Below are 19,326 nucleotides of genomic sequence, written 5' to 3' on the forward strand. Positions count from 1 at the left end.
GAAAACATTCTAAATTAAATTCTTAATATTTTTGTTCCAATTTTATAGCCGAAATCAAACGTGTGAGCAGTAACCACATACTGGTCTCTCACTGGAAGGTTTTATGTTGATGTCCGTTTGATTTAAATAAAAACTAAAAGCTTGCTTGCTGCTTGGATGTTATGCTTCCCTCAGCCCAATGCAGTGTCATCAGATGTCTTATCAGGAGACATCCATTGGTCAGCATAAAGGTGCCCATACACTGGCCGAATTTTATTGTATCGGCCGAAATTTGGCCAGGGCATGGGGCTGTTGGCTCCCTTTCAGCTGGCATTCCTCGAACAGCTGATCGAAGGAGCCGGCTGGAAAATCTTCATACAATCAGAGCCGGCAGGCAATGTGCGGCCCGCTCTGAGCCGGCACCTGTCAGAATACAATGCAAACAGCGGCGATTCCTCGATCAACATGCTGTTTGTGTTGATGGAGGAATTGCATCAATTTCTCCTGTTCAGCCCGCTGGTTAAATGAAAGAAATTGAAAGCTGTATGGCCAGCTTTAGGCCTTGTTCACACCGAAAGCGTGTGCGTTCCAGAGCAATAGCTGCTGGAGCGCACTGCGATCGCTGAGAAACTTCCCCCCGCGTTTTGGGACGGGAGGGGGCGAGGCAGTGCATTATATTTAATGGCAAAAAAAAATCCGCTGCAAACGCAAAAAAATAGAGCGAGCCCTATTTTTTGGGTTTGCAGTGGAACGGAAGCCTGACAAAGTTTTGCCACACGTCAGATCGCACTGCGGGTGGGGGGGAGGGGTGCGTGGAATCGGTGCCATTGAATTTAATGCACCTCCACGCCCCAAAACGCGGGGGGAAGTTTCTCAGCGATCGCGATGAGTTCCAGCAGCTACTGCCCTGGAACGCACACGCTTTTGGTGTGAACAAGCCCTTAGGAAAAGTAGCTAGCAGTGGTTGGTCATTATCAACTAGAGTTCTGAAATGTTGAAGATGTTTCACAGCAGACAATGACCTGGATAAATGAGCAGTATCATTTATATATCAAGGCAGAAAAGTCATTTTGGGGCTCACTGTGAAATATGCCCAATGCTTCTAGTAAAGCAGATTGGGTCTGTCCCATTGTAGCACAAAACCTTCTGCAGATAAAATCCAGGATCTTAATATGAAATAACATTTTGAGTACTGGTTGGTGGAGTATACCCTGTTAGAGAACTATGGGGAGGAGCTTGGTGTTGTGGCAGTAGGAATACTTCATCTTTGTGTAGGAAAACAAAGTCCTCTACTCTAACCCTAAAGCTGGCCATACACATGGCAACTTTCAGGGATTATTTACCAGGACTTAAAGTGATGATGAAACTCCTGTGCATGCTTGCTAGAGTTACATCCTTCCTCCTGGCTCCATTCTGGTATTGAGAATGGATACTGAGTGTACACTGCACAGCAGCCTTAAAGTGACACTAAACTCAGGCGTTAAATCTTAACAATCCATTCAGGTACCTTAACAAGGGATACTGATACTAGTATTGGTGCCGATGCTGAGTATACTCGCCCAAATGCTCCGATGCCTAGCCGATACCTGAGCTTCCAGTATCGGGAAGCCGGGCAGCGAGTCATTGCATGCTGCCCGGCTTCCTGATTGGCTGGGAAGCCGGCTTCATGCTTCCTCTTCACTAGTGTAATGACTTGCTGCCTGGCTTCCTGATTGGTCGGGAAGCTGGCCAATCAGGAAGCCAGGCGCCGTGTAATGACTCGGCACCTGGCTCTCTGGGTGGCCGGTAAGCCGGCTTCATGCTCCCTCGTCGCCTCATGACGAGAGAGCATGGAGCCGGCTTCCCCGCCAATCAGGAAGTCGGGCGGTCACATTACATGGTGCCTGGCTTCCTGATTGGCCAGAAAGCTGGCTCCATGCTTTCTTGTCACCTAGTGACGAGAAGCATGGAGATTGCTTCCCTGCTAATCGGAAACCCGGGTGGTGAGTCATTATACACCGCCTGGCTCGATGAATGGGTCTTCCGTTATTGGTATTCGGTATCTGCGAGTACCGGAAAAAAATTATTGGTACTCGATACTGAAAAAACAGTATCGGTGCATCCCTAACCGTAACTATTAGCATAAAAGTATCTTATTTGTGTATCACTCGGCTGTAGATCCTCAAATCATCTCTGAATTGGTGCTGACACTGTCCTTCCTTCTGGACGGGGGCTACTTTTGTTCCCCATGGTCCCTGTGTGTCTTTTGTAAAGTAATCCAATATAGAAGTGTTCCCACTGCACTCCTGACCAGAAAGTGCCTGTAGCCTATGGGTGGGTGCTGCAGTGACTGCAGATGGTGCCGCCAATCAACCCATATGAAATTGAAGTAGTCACTAGCACTCCAGAGTTCCTGCTGTCAATTCCTCTTGACATACAAGCGTCTCACAAGGTGTGGCAGCTTTTTGGAATGTCGGTACCTTCATCAGGCAAACAAAGTGATGAAAAATTTGCAACCCCAAGCTGTTATGTAATCAACCCATGGAGAAGCTATAACTCTAAGACAAGAAATTCAAGGGGAAAAAAACAAAATACATGTACGATATCAGTCATCTTTCTGGTAGAGGAGGTGTCAGGAGTATGTATCCATAATGCTTCCCTGGGGCATAATTGTTTCTCTTAAAGGGGCCAATGGTCTTATCAACGTATATAAAGGCACATAGCCATTTAAGTATGTAGATACAGTATTGTATTACAATTGAAGTGTCCTCTGGTGTATTTGTTGCCCCTGTGAGGGTGTGGAAACTGTTCACCCATGATCAAGGTTTTGCACTTGCAGCATGTGTAACAGCCTGTCTTTTGTGATATCATATATGTGGGTTTTATGTAGGGATGTCCCGATGCCGATACAGGGCCTTTCTCCCAAGTATTTGTACTCGTGAAATGCCCCGAAACGAATGGCCAAACTTTTTAAACAAGAGCAGGTGTCTGAGGTTCCGTGTTTGCTGGGGACCTCAGGCAGCCTGCCAGTCCAACAGCACATCACCACCTGATCCTGCCCGAGACTGGCACAGCAAATGACAGCTTCACAGCCCTGGAGCCCAGCGCCCACCTATGCACCCTGGTGAGACCCACACGCAGCCCTGTATAATTGCTGTATAATCATGGAGTAATGATCTGTAGTCCTCTAGTGCTGGTTGGCATTCTACATTGCTCTGTAATCATGGATTGAGTTAGTTCTTCATAATTATAATTAATGATGCACTCGATGCCGGTCTTTCGGTATAGTGTACTGATATTTATCTTACTCGCTGGTACGGATTCTGGTACTTCCGCTTGCATGGAGCCTTTTTCCTGGCCAATCAGGAAGCCGGTTGGCGTTTCATTACCCTGCTGCCCGGCTTTTTGATTGCCTGGGAAGTCAGCTCCATACTGTTGGGCCAGTATTCTAAATTGATAGAACATCGGCTGGATGCTGATTGGCCGGGAAGCCGGCTTCCTGGCCAATCAACATTGAGCTGGCTACCCGCCGCCCAGCTTCCTGATTTGGCCAGGAAGCTGGCTCCATGTTCCTTCGTTGCAAGTTCAAGTATCGGGGCAAGTATTGGAGCATTTGGGCGGGTACAAGTACTTGCCCAAATACTCGGTATCGGCACTGATACTAGTATCGATGTATCCCTAATTATAATGAAACTGCCCTAAAATTATTCGTCTGTATTGTTTTAGAAACAAATTCACTTTAAGGGAAAGTACTTGGTCTTGAAAAAACGGTTTCGGGACATCCCTAGTTTCATGTATTTGTTCCTTGGATCAGCTGGTACAAGATAATCTTTCAAGGATTTATTGCGGTGGTACACCTGTAGTGGTATGTGTAGATTATCTGCAGATTTTCTGTGGTCAGATGGAAAAAGTGCAACAGATTCCTCCATCTACGCTAAACTGTGTGGATGGAGGAACCTCCCACTGGGCCAAGCTTCAGTATCTTGCTAGTCGGCCCCGCTGGCTCTCAAAACACCTGAACAATCTGATTGGATGCAGGCATTGTTCAGGTGTTTTGAGAGCCAGCGGAGCCGACTAGCAAGATACTGGAGCTTGGCCCAGTGTGAGGTTCCTCCAGTCACACAGTTTAGCGTAGATGGAGGAATCTGTTGCACTTTTTCCATCTGACCATAGAAAGTCTGCAGATAATCTAGAGGTGTATGGCCAGCTTTAGTGTCTTATTTGCTTGGAGGATGTTCATGTTGTGCAGTATGGATTTGTGTACTGCTTGTGATGCATTATTATACACTATATTACCAAAAGTATTGGGACATCCCTCCAAATCATTGGATTCAGGTGTTCCGTGAAATTTCCTTGCTACTAAATATTCCACGGTCACCTGTTAGTGGTATTATAACAAAGTGGAAGCAACCGGGAACAACAGCAACTCAGCCACGAAGTGGTAGGCCACGTAAAATAACAGAGCGGGGTCAGCGCATGCTGAAGCACACAGTGCGCAGAAATCACCAACTGTCTGCAGAGCCAATAGCTACAGACCTCCAAACTTTGTGTTGCCTTCAGATTGGCACAACAACAGAGAGCTTCATGGAATGGGTTTCCATGGCCGAGCAGCTGCATCCAAGCCTTACATCACCAAGTACAATGCAAAGCGTGGGATGCAGTGGTATAAAGCACGCCACCACTGGACTCTAGAGAAGTGGAGACGTGTTCTCTGGAGTGATGGAAAAAAAAAAGAATATGGACACCGCCACTCCAACAGCAGATAGAATACGTCTATTTATTTACATACATGCAAAAAATTAGCATAGCACACTTAGTGTGACGTTTCGGGGTCACATAGGATCCCCTTCATCAGGCAGAACAAGTGAAGGGGTTCCTATGTGATCCCGAAACGTCACACTATAGTGTGCTATGCTATTTGTTTGCATGTACGTCAATAGACGTATTCTATCTGCTGTTGGAGTGCTGGTGTCCATATTTCTTTTGTATCACTGTGACGGTGGCCATCCGTCGACTACTGAGCACTCATGTTACTTTGATGGATGAGCGGTCAGGAGTGCAATGGGTACATGGACTGTAACCTGACTCTGGAGTGATGAATCACGTTTTTCTGTCTGGCAATCCGATGGGCGTGTCGCGCTTTGGCGGTTGCCAGGAGAACGGTACTTGCCTGGCTGCATTGTGCCAAGTGTAAAGTTTTTGGTGGAGGGGGATTTTGATGTGGGGTTGTTTTTCAGGGGTTGGGGCTTGGCCCCTTAGTTCCAGTGAAGGGAACTCTTAAGGCATCAGCATACCAAGACATTTTGGACAATTTCATGCTCCCAACTTTGTGGGAACTAGAGCTGCAGCTAACGATTATTTTCAAAATCGATTAGTTAGCCGATTATTGAGTTTGATCGGTTAATTGGATAAACAATAAATTACATTCTAAAAAATGGCTCCAGTGATGGACTACTAGTTTGTATGGAGAGGGAACAGTTTGGGGATGGCCGCTTCCTGCTTCAAGATGACTTGCCGCCAGTGCACAAAGCAAGGTCCATAAAGACATGGATGAGAGAGTTTGGGGTGGAGGAACTTGACTGGCCTGCACAGAGTCCTGACCTGAGCCCGATAGAACACCTTTGGGATGAATTAGAGCAGAGACTGCGAGCCCGGCCTTCTCCTCCAACATCAGTACCTGACCTCACAAATGCGCTTCTGGAAGAATGGTCAAACATTCCCCTGGACGCCTTCCCAGAAGAGTTGTTATAGCGGCAAAGGGTGGGCCAACTCAATATTGAACCCTACGGACTAAGACTGGGATGCCATTAAAGTTAATGTGCGTGTAAAGGCAGGCGTCCCAATACTTTTGGCAATATAGTGTATGTCTGTATGAATGAGATCCTCTCATTGGTGGTGTTCAATGTTCTCTTGTCCTGTGCTCTTTGTAGCGCATGAGTCAATGCTATATTAATAACCTGGGTGGGATAACCCCTCTGTACAAACTTTTTGTACGTCAGGCCAATCTGTTCCCGGCATACATCCGGGTTTGAGCAAATTTGTATGGTTTGTAAGATCTGTGAGATCGGTAAGCTGTTAAGCAATTGTCTGGGATGTGAACAGGTTATTAAGGTCTGTCAGTTTGGTGTAAACTGAGGTGTGTATCTCATAATCATGCGTTGTTACAAACACATGAGACCATACCAGAGTCAGATAAATCCAGGTTAAAGATAATACCAGGAAAAATACTGTTCAAAATAACAATTCAGGAAACCAATCCACATCCCCATTCCAAATAACAAACACATCATCAATGTATCGTTTTAAACATTTGACAAACGTTTTATACGTTTCAAAAGGGAAAATATGCATTTCCTCTAAGAAGCCCACAAACAAATTTGTAAGAACATTTACTGTTCGAACGAGAAAAAAAATTATGTTTCAATACAAATCCCATGCATTGGGAAATGCAACCAATGGGAATTTTACAAGGATTATTGCGTGACAATACTAATATTCTTTTGGATCACTTTGTTTGTCTAATGAAGGGACCGACATGGTTCCGTAACGATGCCACGCATTGTGAGATGACCTTTGTATGTCAATAAAGAGGAACTGACAGCAGGAACTCTGGAGAGCCAGTGCCTACTTCATGTCTTATGTTTTGTAAAGTAGCCACTGCTCCAATCTCACTCCCGTCGTGGACTACAATCTCATGTTTATTTAGCTAATTTGTATTAAAGTTATTGTCTACCACGGGAGCAAACCGATAATTTGAGGATCTTCAGCCAAGTGATACACAAATAAGATACATTTTTGTTAACAGTTAAGGTACTGCAATGTATTTCTAAATTTAACTCCTGAGTTTAGTGTCACTGTAATCCTAAAATTGCTTGGTTTCAGACAACCACTTTCAATCTACTACCCATGAGTTCGAGCAACCACCTGAGTTTGATTGCTTGAAATGGCTTTAATACAGGCTATTGAAAAAAATCAATTGCAACCAGAAAAAAACAGCAATTTTCAAGAAGTCGATAGGATTTTTCCTCTGGGTTTGACCAAGGCAATTTCTATCCATCTCCTTGCACGTGATTGCTTGAGGTTTTGATTGCTGTTTACAAAATTATGCTCCTCCACCCAGAGCTGGTAGAAAGGTACCAGTGTTGATTCATTGGTGCCACAAATCAGCCGGAATTTGAGCAATGTATGGTTATCGTGACATCAGCAGTTTTCACCCAGAGGCTGAAGAAAGAGGGCTGTGAACTGGAAGAGGCATCCAAGAGCATGGCAGTAATGGGGAGGATGGGCCTGTCATGGCTGAAGCAGGGAACATTATGGCAAGTGCTCCCATGAGCTGGAAGGGTCAAGTTTAAATTAAAGTCAGAACACCTCACAGATATATATATATATATATACACACACACACTGGTACACCGGGGGGGCGGACAGGATTGCCACTGCTCCTTTCATACAAGTGATCTAATGAGATCACTTGTATGAAAACGAGCGGCGGCTCCACACTTTACATTTAGCTCTGCTTGTCCGGAGCAGGGCCAAATGTACAAAAAAACGACGTGCCCGAAACTGCATGTCCCGGGCGTCGGGCGATAGGAATTTCACACCCCTGGGTACACTGTCAGCCCCGCCGCCTCAGCTCTCAGACATTTGCTCCATAAGACGCACAGACATTTTTGCCTGCCTTTTGGGGGGAAAAAAGTGCGTCTTATGGTGTGAAAAATACGGTATATATTTCCTTTTTTCAATTGAAACCAGCAGCAGAAATAAGTATATTTGACTTGATGGCTATTTTTCTTGATCAAAATGTTTTTTAATGCTGAACTGCTAAGTCCACAGTTGAAATACATATATAGAAGCTGTCTTTAAATGGCAAAGAATTTGTATTTCTCTTTAAACAATGTGATCTAGACCAAACAGTCAGATTCTTTCCTCTTCATGACCTATTTGCAGTTTGCAAGTGAGTGATATGTCCTGGCTTAGGCCCCACCTCTAGCTGTGATTGGACAGTGTTGCAGCAGCAGTACACTGATGAGGTTGTCAGTATGAATTCTTCTAGAAAGTTTCTAGTGTTAGATGCAGAGCCGTACTATGTAGTTATGTCCAATCCGCTTACAACTAGGGATGCACCGACACCGTTTTTTTCCATATCGAGTATAGTACCGATATTTTTTTTCCAGGTACCGGTGCCGTGTGCCTAAATTATCAGAATGTCGGGTGGCAGATCATGTCCTGGCTTCCCGATTGCCTGTGAAGCCGGTGTTCTAGCAAAACAACACCCACTTCACTTGCTGAGGCTGCCTGGCTTCCGGATCAATTCGGAAGCTGGGTGGTCGAGTCATGAGGTGCTGTCCGGCTTCCTGATTGGCTAGGCAGCCTGGCTTCCTGGCCAATCAGGAAGCCGGACGGCACCTCATGAATCACCTCCTGGCTTCCTGATTGGCTAGGAAGCCGGCTTCACTTGTTGCTGGTCAGCGTGGCTTCCTGAACAATCAGGAAGGCAGGACACAAGTCATCATGTTCTGCTTGGCTTCCTGATTGGCTAGGAAGCTGGCTTTACTTCGTAGGCAGCCTGGCTTCCTGACCAATCAGGAAGTCAGATGACAGGTCATAACGTGACCGCCGGCTTCCTGATTGGTTAGGAAGCCTAGCAACAAGTGAAGCCGGTTGCCTAGCCAATCGGGAAGCTGTGAGGCGGTTTATAACCCACCTCCTGGCTTCCTGATTGGAAAGGAAGCCGGCTCCATGCTCCCTCTGCATTCCTGGTCAGAGGGAGATCTCTTCTGACCGGAAGTTCCGGTATCGAAGCATTTGGGTGAATACTCATCCAAATACTCGGTATCTGTACCGATATTAGAATCGGTGCATCCCAACTTACACTCACCGTTAGTGTAGGAGATGTTAAGAGGCAAACAGTGAAAGGTTCGGGTATTTTGGCTAGTAAGTAAAAATAAATATATATACAGTACTGTGCAAAAGTTTTAGGCTGGTGTGAACAAATGCTGTAAAGTAAGAATGCTTTCAGAAATATTTATTTTTATCAATCTACAAAATGCAAAGTGTGTGAAAAGAAGAAAAATCTAAATCAAATCAATATTTGGTGTGACTACACAGGTCATACACCATGGCAAAACTGAGCACAGCAACAAGACACAAGGTAGTTCTACTGCATCAGCAAGGTCTCTCCCAGGCAAAGATTTCAAAGCAGGCTGCGGTTTCAAGTTGTGCTGTTCAAGCTTTTGTAGAAGCACAAAGAAACTGGCAACGTTGAGGACCATAGACGCAGTGGTCGGCCAAGGAAACTTAATGCAGTAGATGCACCATGCTTCCCTTCGACATCGGAAGATGTCCAGCACCCATCAGCACCGAACTGGCAAAATCAGTGGGACACCCAGGTACACCCATCTACTGTCTGGAGAAGTCTGACCAGAAGTGCTGGTCTTGGAAGAATTGCGGCCAAAAGGTCTGATGCGGAAACAAGGCTAAGCAACTCAACTATGCATGAAAACATAGGAACTGGGGTGCAGAAAAATTACAGCAGGTGCTCCGGACTAATGAGTCAATCATTTAAATATATATTTGGCTGTAGCAGGAGGCAGTTTTTTTCAACACACGGCTGCCCATAGACTAACATTTTCCATCAGATTGGAACTGCTTGAAAAACTAACAGGCGGACCCCAGCGAAATGCCCGTGTAAAAGGGCCTTAGGGAGGTGCTGTATATATGTATTTGTGTAAGTTGCAAACTTATTACTATAGAACAGTGGTGTGTTTCCAGCAAGATAACCTGAAAGTTACTACAGCCCTTTAATACATTCCAGTCTTAAAGCATACTTGTACTAATTACAGGTTTACTAACTCTGAAATGTTGCAGCCAGACCCCTTACCTTCACTCCCCAGCTGTCAGGCCTACAAATAATAGGTTTGTATTAAGGATGCACCAATACCGGTACTTTGGTACAGTGTACCGATAATTTTTTTTGGTACTCGCCGATACCAAATACCGAGTACCAGAAGTCCCATTCAGGAAGCCAGGCGGCGTGTAAAGACTCGCCACCCGGCTTCCTGATTAACAAGGAAGGCGTCCCATGCTTCTGGAGCAGGCTTGCTGGCCAATCATGGAAGCCGGGCGCTGTCTAATGACGATGCGCCCCGCTTCCTGATTGGAAAGGAAGCCGGCTCCATGCTCCCTCGTCAAGTGAGCCCGCTTCCCGGCCAATCAGAAAGCCAGGCAGCGTGTAATGACGGCTTCCTGATACAGGAAGTATCGGGCTAGGCATCGGAGCATTTGGGCGAGTACGAATACTCGGTATCGGCACCGATTTCGATACTAGTATCGGTATCGGTGCATCCCTAGTTTGTATGATATAGTATGTGATAAGAAAGGCTCCCCAAATTACACGCTAAAGCTGGACATACACTGTTTACATTTTGGCCAGATCTTGCTAGCTGGCTGGTCAGTGACTGCAGCTGATCTCTGTTCAGGTTTTCTGATCGATGCGGGCTCCAGCTGTCAGAATGCTGGCAGTGGCGATTCCACCATCCATGCTGTTTAGAATGGACGAGGGCAATGTTTCTTCTAGTTTACTCTGTAGGGCACAAGTGTATGGCCAGCTTAAGGCCTGGTGACTGGCCACCAAGACCATGAGTGCAAAATCCGCGATCACGGCTCTGACATGATCAACTACAACGCAGGACAGGTAACCCTGCATTGTACGTGTGACCAGCCACACTTAAGCTGCCAGGGGAGAGCGAGGGATAAAGTAAGTAGAAGTCCTTTTTTCTGGCAACCTAAACTTTAACCCTTGCAGTGTGGGGGGTTAACTGCAAACTGTTTTTTTTTTTTCCACTGGAGATCCTGCCAGTAACAACACTTTGGGATTCAGGCTGACGACGCTAAGCCACTGCCTTGCAATTCGCAGCAGTGTTGTCAGCCAGCGATGTGCTTTGCCAGAAAACTAGAAGATAAGGAAACCAGGTGGTTTTCTTTAATTCCCCATCTCTTAGCTTCCCTTCCCCACTACTCCATTAAGTGCTGGATGCTAAAAAAAGTACCTGGTACATCCAGGTATAGATCAGCATCTGATGTACTCCATGCGACAGCTCTGGGCCAATCAGAGTTGTCACAGGGGAGTCCATATCTCTGTAAGTTACAAAACGGAGGGCTCAGTTGATCTATAGAAGCAATGGTACAGAGGAGCACATGACCTCTCCCATGTGATAGTGTTCATCCTGAGTGCCCAATGGCCAGACATGAACACTGTCACATGGGGAGGGGCAGTAATGTCATTCACCTAGATAGCTCTGATAGCAGACCTTACACAGGGTGGACTCTTAGGTCTCATTCACACTGAGCGTTTTGTAGCATTTTTTTTTCTGCTCAGAAAAGCAGCCTCGTCAGCCTCAAAATTAATTTCAATGGCCATGTTCACATCTGAGCGTCATGTCGCCTGCAGCAAAATGCCCGACGCTTGTAGCAAGTACATGGGCTACTTTTTGGGAGATTCTGCGCTGCTTGGCCCCTTATACTTCAATGGAAACGCTCGTTTTTTTGCACATCTGTCCATTGACATCAATGTGCTACAATCTGCTCATTAAAACGTGCGACTTTATATATGCGCGTAAAAAAAGTGCACAAACGTACTGAAAATGCGCTCATTTCTTGTTGCTCCAGTGTGAATGCAGCCTTACAGTGGCAAGGGAGACTATGAGTGAGTATACCTTGGCGGGAGGGAGGGGAACGCAGCAAGCGCTGTCACTTTACCTTCCATAGGCAAAGACAAGTGACAGTGGGAGGAATTTATTAAAACTGGAGCAGTTGCCCATGGTAACATATCAGCTTCTCTCTTCTGTTTGTTCAGTTAAGCTTTGCAAATGAATTAGGGAAGCCCATTAGTTGCCATAGGCATCTGCTCCAGTTTTGATAAATCCCCCTCCCCCCAGTGTGTTTTTAACCATTCCCTACTCCTATAAAAAAATAAATAGTTTGGGCATTGCATAAACTTTAATAGGACCAGCTGCATCTAGAAAAAGGCAACACTATGTAATGCCACATACATAAACCCCACTGCAAATGTTGATTTATGCTTCCCTGCCTTCCTATTCTGGTCAATATAGAGGAGGAAGGAGTAACTGATTGGATCCTGAGGGCCTACAAAACAAATAAGTCACATTTGACTGGGCCTCATATGGACATCGGGTTATTTGCAGTTTCCTTTGCGGTTATGACGTAGTGAGTGTCAAGTAACAACCGATGTAGTGGGGACATTTCTGTGTCCGAGGGGACACAGAACTGAAGGAAAGCTCTACTCCTTCAGACAAAACTAAAGGGTCTATTCACTAAGCTGCCGTAGGCAGCCGAGTGAATGACCGACCTGAAGTGAAGTGAGCCGAACACTGTTCGGCTATTCACTTCAGGCTGGTACGGCTGATTTCAGCTGTATATCCGCTGAAATCAGCCGTACATCGGCTTGCTTCGCATGGCTTCGGGTCGGCCGAACATGCTCAGCATGTTCGGCTGACCCGAAGTGCAGAAGGAGTTCGACTCAGCCGATCCAACATCTGGATCGGCTGAGCTGAACCTCCGGCAGGCTACTCACAGCTGTTCGGCCTATTCTTATAGATGCCGAACTGCAGTGAGTGAATAGCCGAATGCAGCTGAGCGGCATTCGGCTCGGCTGTTCTGCTCGGTCCCTCAGAGAGTTATGGGTGGGTGTCTTCTGTTTTACATATGTTGCTTCTAAAGCATATACAGGTGAAACTCAAATAATTAGAATATCGTGCAAAGTTCATTTATTTCACTAATGCAACTTAGAAGGTGAAACTAATATATGAGAGAGACTCATTACATGCAAAGCAAGATAATTCAAGCCGTGATTTGTCATAATTGTGATGATTGTGGCTTACAGGTCATGAAAACCCCAAATCCACAATCTCAGAAAATTAGACTATTACATGCAATCAATAAAACAAGGATTGTACATAGAACAATATCGGACCTCTGAAAAGCATAAGCATGCATATGTACTCAGTACTTGGTTTGGGCCCCTTTTGCAGCAATTACTGCCTCAATGCGGCGTGGCATGGAAGCTATCAGCCTGTGGCACTGCTGAGGTGTTATGGAAGAGCAGGATGCTTCAATAGCGGCCTTCAGCTCTTCTGCATTGTTCGGTCTCATGTCTCTCATCTTTCTCTTGGCAATGCCCCATAGATTGTCTATGGGGTTCAGGTCAGGCTAGTTTGCTGGCCAATCAAGCACAGTAATCCCACGGTCATTGAACCAGGTTTTGGTGCTTTTGGCAGTGTGGGCAGGTGCCAAGTCCTGCTGGAAAATGAAGTCAGCATCCGCATAGAGCTCGTCTGCGGAAGGAAGCATGAATGATTCGAGTTTCACCTGTACTTTTCTTTATGAGAATTGAGTCGGTTCACAAAGCGCATGATGTAATGGGATTGACTTACTAACAGCAGTTGAGCATGTTCACTTTGCAAGGAAATTTTCAATTTGAAAGGGAATTTCCCCTTAGTTTAGTGAATGAGGTGAATTCTGACTTCCATCATCCAATCACATGCAAGCAGACATACTGTTTTCGTTTTTATTCTCCTTGCACATGATTGGGTATTCTGTGCACAACATTCACCTTATTCACTAAACTAAGTGACAATTCCATTTTAAAGTGAACATTCCCTTGTAAAGCAAACATGCTTTACTCCTAAACTCGGGAGTTAAATCTTAAAAATGGATTCAAGTACCCTAAGTATTAACAAAAATGTATGTTATTTGTGTATCACTCAGCTGTAGATCTTCAAATCATCTCTGAATTGGAGCTGACACTGTCCTTCCTTCTGGAGGGGGGGCTACTTTTGTTCCCCATGGTCCCTGTGTGTGTTGTAAAGTAGTCACCGCTCCAAGCTCGCTCCCGTGATGGACTACAATCTCAATACAAATTAGTAGGGATGCACCAATACCGATCCCGAGTATTTGACTGATTGGTCAGGAAGCCAGGCAGCCTCTGAAAGCCGGTGTTCTTTCGCTAGGCTTGGCTTCTGGCTGACACTGGCTTCACAGGCAATCAGGAAGTCGGGCGATGGGTCATGATCCGCTGCCCCGACTTCCTGATAATCGGGGTACAAGGCACCGGTACTCGGTATCGGCAAGTACCGGAGAAAAATATTGGTACTTGTACTAGATACCGAAAAACCGGTATTGGTGCCTCCCTACAAATTGGGAAACTGAACATGAGGTTGTAATCCATGATGGGAACACGCTTGGACCGGTGACACACACACACACACACACGATACATTTTTGTTAATAGTTGGGCCTCATTCACACAATGCAAGAGCAAAATTGTACGCATATTTGTAAATGCGTATAGACGCGTATATGCGTGAACTGTATGGAATCCCAGAATGCATCATTTTTAATAGAAACTTTAATGTACTTGTATATGTGCGCTCGCGTGTAAAATACGCAGAAATTCCGAGTCCGGACGCATCTCGCTTTCATTTTTTGTTGCTCATCTTTACGCAGTGCAAAAATATGGCTCCATATGCAGCTATGTGTTTGGCCATTTATTTGGATATGCGCGCATCTATGCTCAGCGTATTACACGACAGTGTGAATGAGGCCTTCGTAAGGTTTAACTCCTGAGTTTAGTCACTTTAAGGCTGCTGTGCTGTGCAATGTACACTCAGCACCCATTCTCAATACCAGGTGGAAGGATGTAACTCTAGCAAGCATGCACAGGAGTTTCATCATCTGTGGGTGCCCAGTAGCTAAACAGAGAGAAGACCGCAGTATAAAATGACAGGAGATGGTATCGGTGGAGATAATGCAGCGACCGTGATTGCGGAGCTGTCATCGCTGGAGGAGGGTAAACTCAGATCGAATGTGTGCTTAATGTAAACAAATATTCAGAGATTAAAGCTGAAGTTTGGGTAAGTTTTTATTGGGATACAGCACCAGGGATTTACATGCAGTGAAGAGTATCGCTGCTGGTTACTGCTTAGTGCAAAAATCCTTCCTTCATGGAAGCCGGATCCTCCTCACAGTTGTGAATGTCCAGCACTGCATGGGTTAAAAGTGTCAAAGGTTTTTTTTTTTGGCGCTTCAGTTCTCTTTTGGCTAACCCAAAGTCTGCAGATAGCGGGCTATTGCCTACAGAACCACGCTGCAGCTGGGAAAGATCCCAACAATATTGTCAGGATTCACCCTGCTGCCTGATTGACAGCTGCCTCCCTTTCTAAAGCCAGAGCCAGCTGTACCTGCCCCCTCCCCTGTCTGTCCCTCCAATGAGCACTGGAGGAACAGGGAGAGGGGAATCCCTGCAGGCAGAGATGATGGACAGTCACTGCTTTCTGCAGGGGGAAGACCGTGACCTGAGTGATTGCCGGTCATAATTAGGGATCGTCCCACTGTTCGAGTCAACCAACAGTTCAACTCGAAACATCAGCAGTTTGTGTGTTCGGCGACCACACCGCACAGTGCCTTGTGAAGCCATGATTGGGTAAAGCAATGCACCTGACCACAGGTCAGGTGCAAGACTTTACCCAATCACAGCACAGTGCTCTGTAAGAGCCATAATTGGGCAAAGTAATGTTGACTTTGTCCAATCATGGCTCACACAGTTAAATCGTGTAAGGGGCCGAGCAAATGTAAACATTTGGGCGGAGCTAGCTGTCACCACTATCTCCGCCCAATTGTTTATATTTTGCCAGCATCTGTCAGAATGCCATTCTGCTGCCGGAGTTCGTCGCGAGTGGACGGGACGGCGGGCATCTGGGTTTAAAAAAAAATTATGTATTTTTTTTTTCATCGTGTCATCGTCATGGACAATGCTGGATGTCGTGATTGACCTTAGGATTACGTTGGTGGATCCATTTTTTTTATTTATTTTAAATAAAAGACTTGTCAAAAACATGTCTTGTTTTTTTTTCTCTCCAATTAAAGGATTTTTTCAAAAGTCTGGTTTTATTTACAATTTATTTTAACCCTTTAGTGAATGGGGAGGGGTACAATTACCCTTTACTGATTCACAAGGGGGGGCCGCATCTGGGTGCCCCTTTATTAAAGGAGTACCCTGATGTGAATAAGCTCCTTTGCCCGCACCCCCAAAACCAATGCCCTAGGACTTATGGGGAAGAGGCTCTTGTCCCCATCAGTACGGGGACGAGGTGCTTTTCCAGGGGGTGACCCTGGAAAAGCATCCTGCCAGTGCCGAGGGCAAGTGGCCTGGTATAGCAGGGAGGAGGCTCTGCTTGCTCATTCCCCTCTTTCCTGCCCTGCCAGGCCTGTGCTCGGATCAAGGGTCTGATTGGGAATTTAAGGGGGAACCCCCACAGCTTCCCCCCCCCCATTTTTGGGATTGGGGTTCCTCCTTAAAATTCCTACCAGACCTTAAGGGTCTGGTATGGCTTAGGGGGGACCCCCACACATTTTTTTTCTCAAAAATTGTAACTTGGGGTTCCTTCTAAAATGCCGACCAGACCTAAATGTTCTGGTACGGCTTTTGGGGGAAACCCCACGCTTTTTTTTTTTTTATATAAACGGGGGTCCCTCCTAACCTTCCTACCAGACCTAAAGGGTCTGGTATTGTTTGGGAGGATGAACCGCACATTTTTTTTTCTTCTTTTATAAATGTCAGTTTTGCTGCAGCAGGTTCTATACATCATACAGATGCACCACTTTACAGGCAGTTTAAGGGGACCCCCCAGGCACCATATTTAAAGGAATTTTCCATTTTTATTGTTTCACTTTAAGCAATGTTAAAATCACTGGTCTGCTCCTTTAAAAACTGTATTTTTAAAAAAAGTGTTTTTTGTATTGATAGATGTTCCCCAGGGCAGTACCCGAATCCCCATACACTTTTTATGTCCAAAAACGTGCATACAAGTCTTCAAAATGGGGACATTTGATATTCAGAGTTCTGGTCCCATAGACTTTCACTGAGTTCTAAGTTCGAGTTTGAACTTTTTCCATGTTCTAAAATTCGTACCGTCACTAGTCATGATCTATGGTGCTGGCATCAGCTCTCAGTATTGGGAAGAGTACATTTCACTCTCTCAATCCTACTCCTCTAACTGCCTCCTCTTTAACAGTGAAGGCTCAGTGCTGTTTGCCCTCCCCCTCACACATTCACAAAACTCCTAGTATTATTTACACAGAATTCAAGGAGTTCAGTGATTGGTTGATGGTGATCCTCTGATTTAAAACGATCTGCAAAATATGTTTGACATCTTGCAGTTGTAAATCACTTTGTAATACAACTAATACACTAATTAGAAAATAAAAACCACGGTGAATAAACTGGAAGTCTAATGACTGTAAGATTACTGTAGAGGTCTGCAAGTACATGCAAAGGAAACAAAGGGTCACTAGGCGCAGAATGGTCTACAATAGGGAAAATGAAACATATTAAGAAATGTGGACATTGTGAACTCTGTGAAGAGGAACAATTAGCAGTGAATGGCGTTTCCAAGAAACTATTTCTGATCGTTAATGTATAAACATTACAGAGCAAGTTCATGAATATCTGTGATTTACAGATGATCGACAGCAATGTTTAAAAATATATATGAACTATTACACTGTTGGAATGCTTGCGGGAACACAGTTGGCAGTATTGCAGCATATTTTTTATATCATACAAGCTATCAGAAATTTGGGAAGAGATGAGATTTTTTTTAGTGGGAGCCTCACTCAAAAGATTGTTCAGATGAGAAGTCACAGCAAAGAGATTTGAATATGTAAATTATTTTAGAAATTCCATGTTGTGCTGTTAAAGGCAAATTCCACCTTTAAAAATAATGAATAATAATAATAAATGCAGACTTCTTCATAAAAAAATGTGTATTTATTATTATTATTTGTTGGATGGGTACAGTGCTCTGGCTCCTGCAGACTCCTCTGTATGGGCATTCACTAACATGGATGGAAGGAAGAATGAATGGACTAAAAGTGTGGTGATGTGCCTCTGCTGTGGTGGCTGATAGGACTTGTAGATTCTCAATTCACAGATCCTTGTCAAATTCAGAAAGTAACATAAGCCTGCGGGGGACTCCAAGATTCAGGTAAGTTGGTGCGTAAGGAGGGGGGGTGGATATTGCGATCTGACCATGAATATAGTTTCAACATGAAACATATTATAGTCTGAAAGGTAAACCTAACTTTTAAAGTCTCAGTTTTCGTGGTATGTTAATTACAAGTTACTTGAACAAATCTTACCACGTGCTGAAATATTACTTGCTTCAATTACTTGACTCCTGGAAATGATAAATGAGACCCTTCATATTGATCCTCTGCATGTATTATAGTATTGTCAGCCCAAGTATACATGCTGCAGGTCTGATTGCACGTTTACTTCCCTTGCTGCATACCCATTGTATAATAAAGTGATGATGTCAGAGGAAAATGTGCATTTTTATGCAGAGGTTATGTCAATAGAAGACTATATATTTCTCTAATCTCATGATTGCTTCACATATGAGTTAATAATATTAGTAACATTATATATATATATTTTCCCCCCAGAATAAGTGCACAATATTCACCTTATTCACTATAAGAAAACTTTTTTTTCCTAAAACAATGAAAAAAACGGTTGTACATAAAATCATTTGTTCTTGATTTTGATTTTTAAGTGGTTATTATAAACAAAATACTGGCTGAACTTCTTATATAGAATAAGACTGGAATATATCATTATGAAATCAGCCAGTAGATGTCTTCCCTCCTACCAAATAATGATTAAAAACATTTTTTTTTGTTAAAGATTCTGTCAACACAGAACAATTTAGCTAGAAGGAAATGGTTATTAAAGGAGAAGTATTGGGAGAGTAAAATATACTCTTCCCAATTCTTGTCAGTGACTGTCAGTCTGCAGGGATTCTCCCCTTCCTTCTCTTTTCCTCCAGCACACATTGGAGGGACAGATGGGAGGGAGTGGGCACAGCTGGCTCTGGTTCTAGAGAGGCAGCTGTGTGGATCCTGCATTGTCAGCATATAATGAGAAGGAAATACAAACTTATTTTTTTCCTGTTATAAGAAACACTGTCACCTGGCCAATCAGGGTAAAGTTAAAGTAATAATATTTCCTGGAAGCTCCCCCCTTCCCAGCAAGGTATGCATGTGACCTTCCCCAAATGACAGCGCTCAGACCTGAGCAACCAATGGCCAGGCGTGAAGATGGCTCCTGTCCTTCCAGTTACAAGCTGCTGTACTGATTACCACTGTTGTATTTGGACAGACCTGTGTTTGCATGGATGGCATAGTTTGGGGCAGATTTACTAAACTGTGAATAAAGTAAACCTGTGTTTTCTTCAAACATCCAATAATGTGCATGAGAAGTTTCAGTTCTAAGTTGTTGTACTTAGTGTA

This window comes from Nanorana parkeri, unplaced genomic scaffold, assembly GCF_000935625.1.
Source record: "Nanorana parkeri isolate BGI_ZX_2015 unplaced genomic scaffold, ASM93562v1 scaffold519, whole genome shotgun sequence".
Taxonomy (NCBI): Eukaryota; Metazoa; Chordata; class Amphibia; order Anura; family Dicroglossidae; genus Nanorana; species Nanorana parkeri.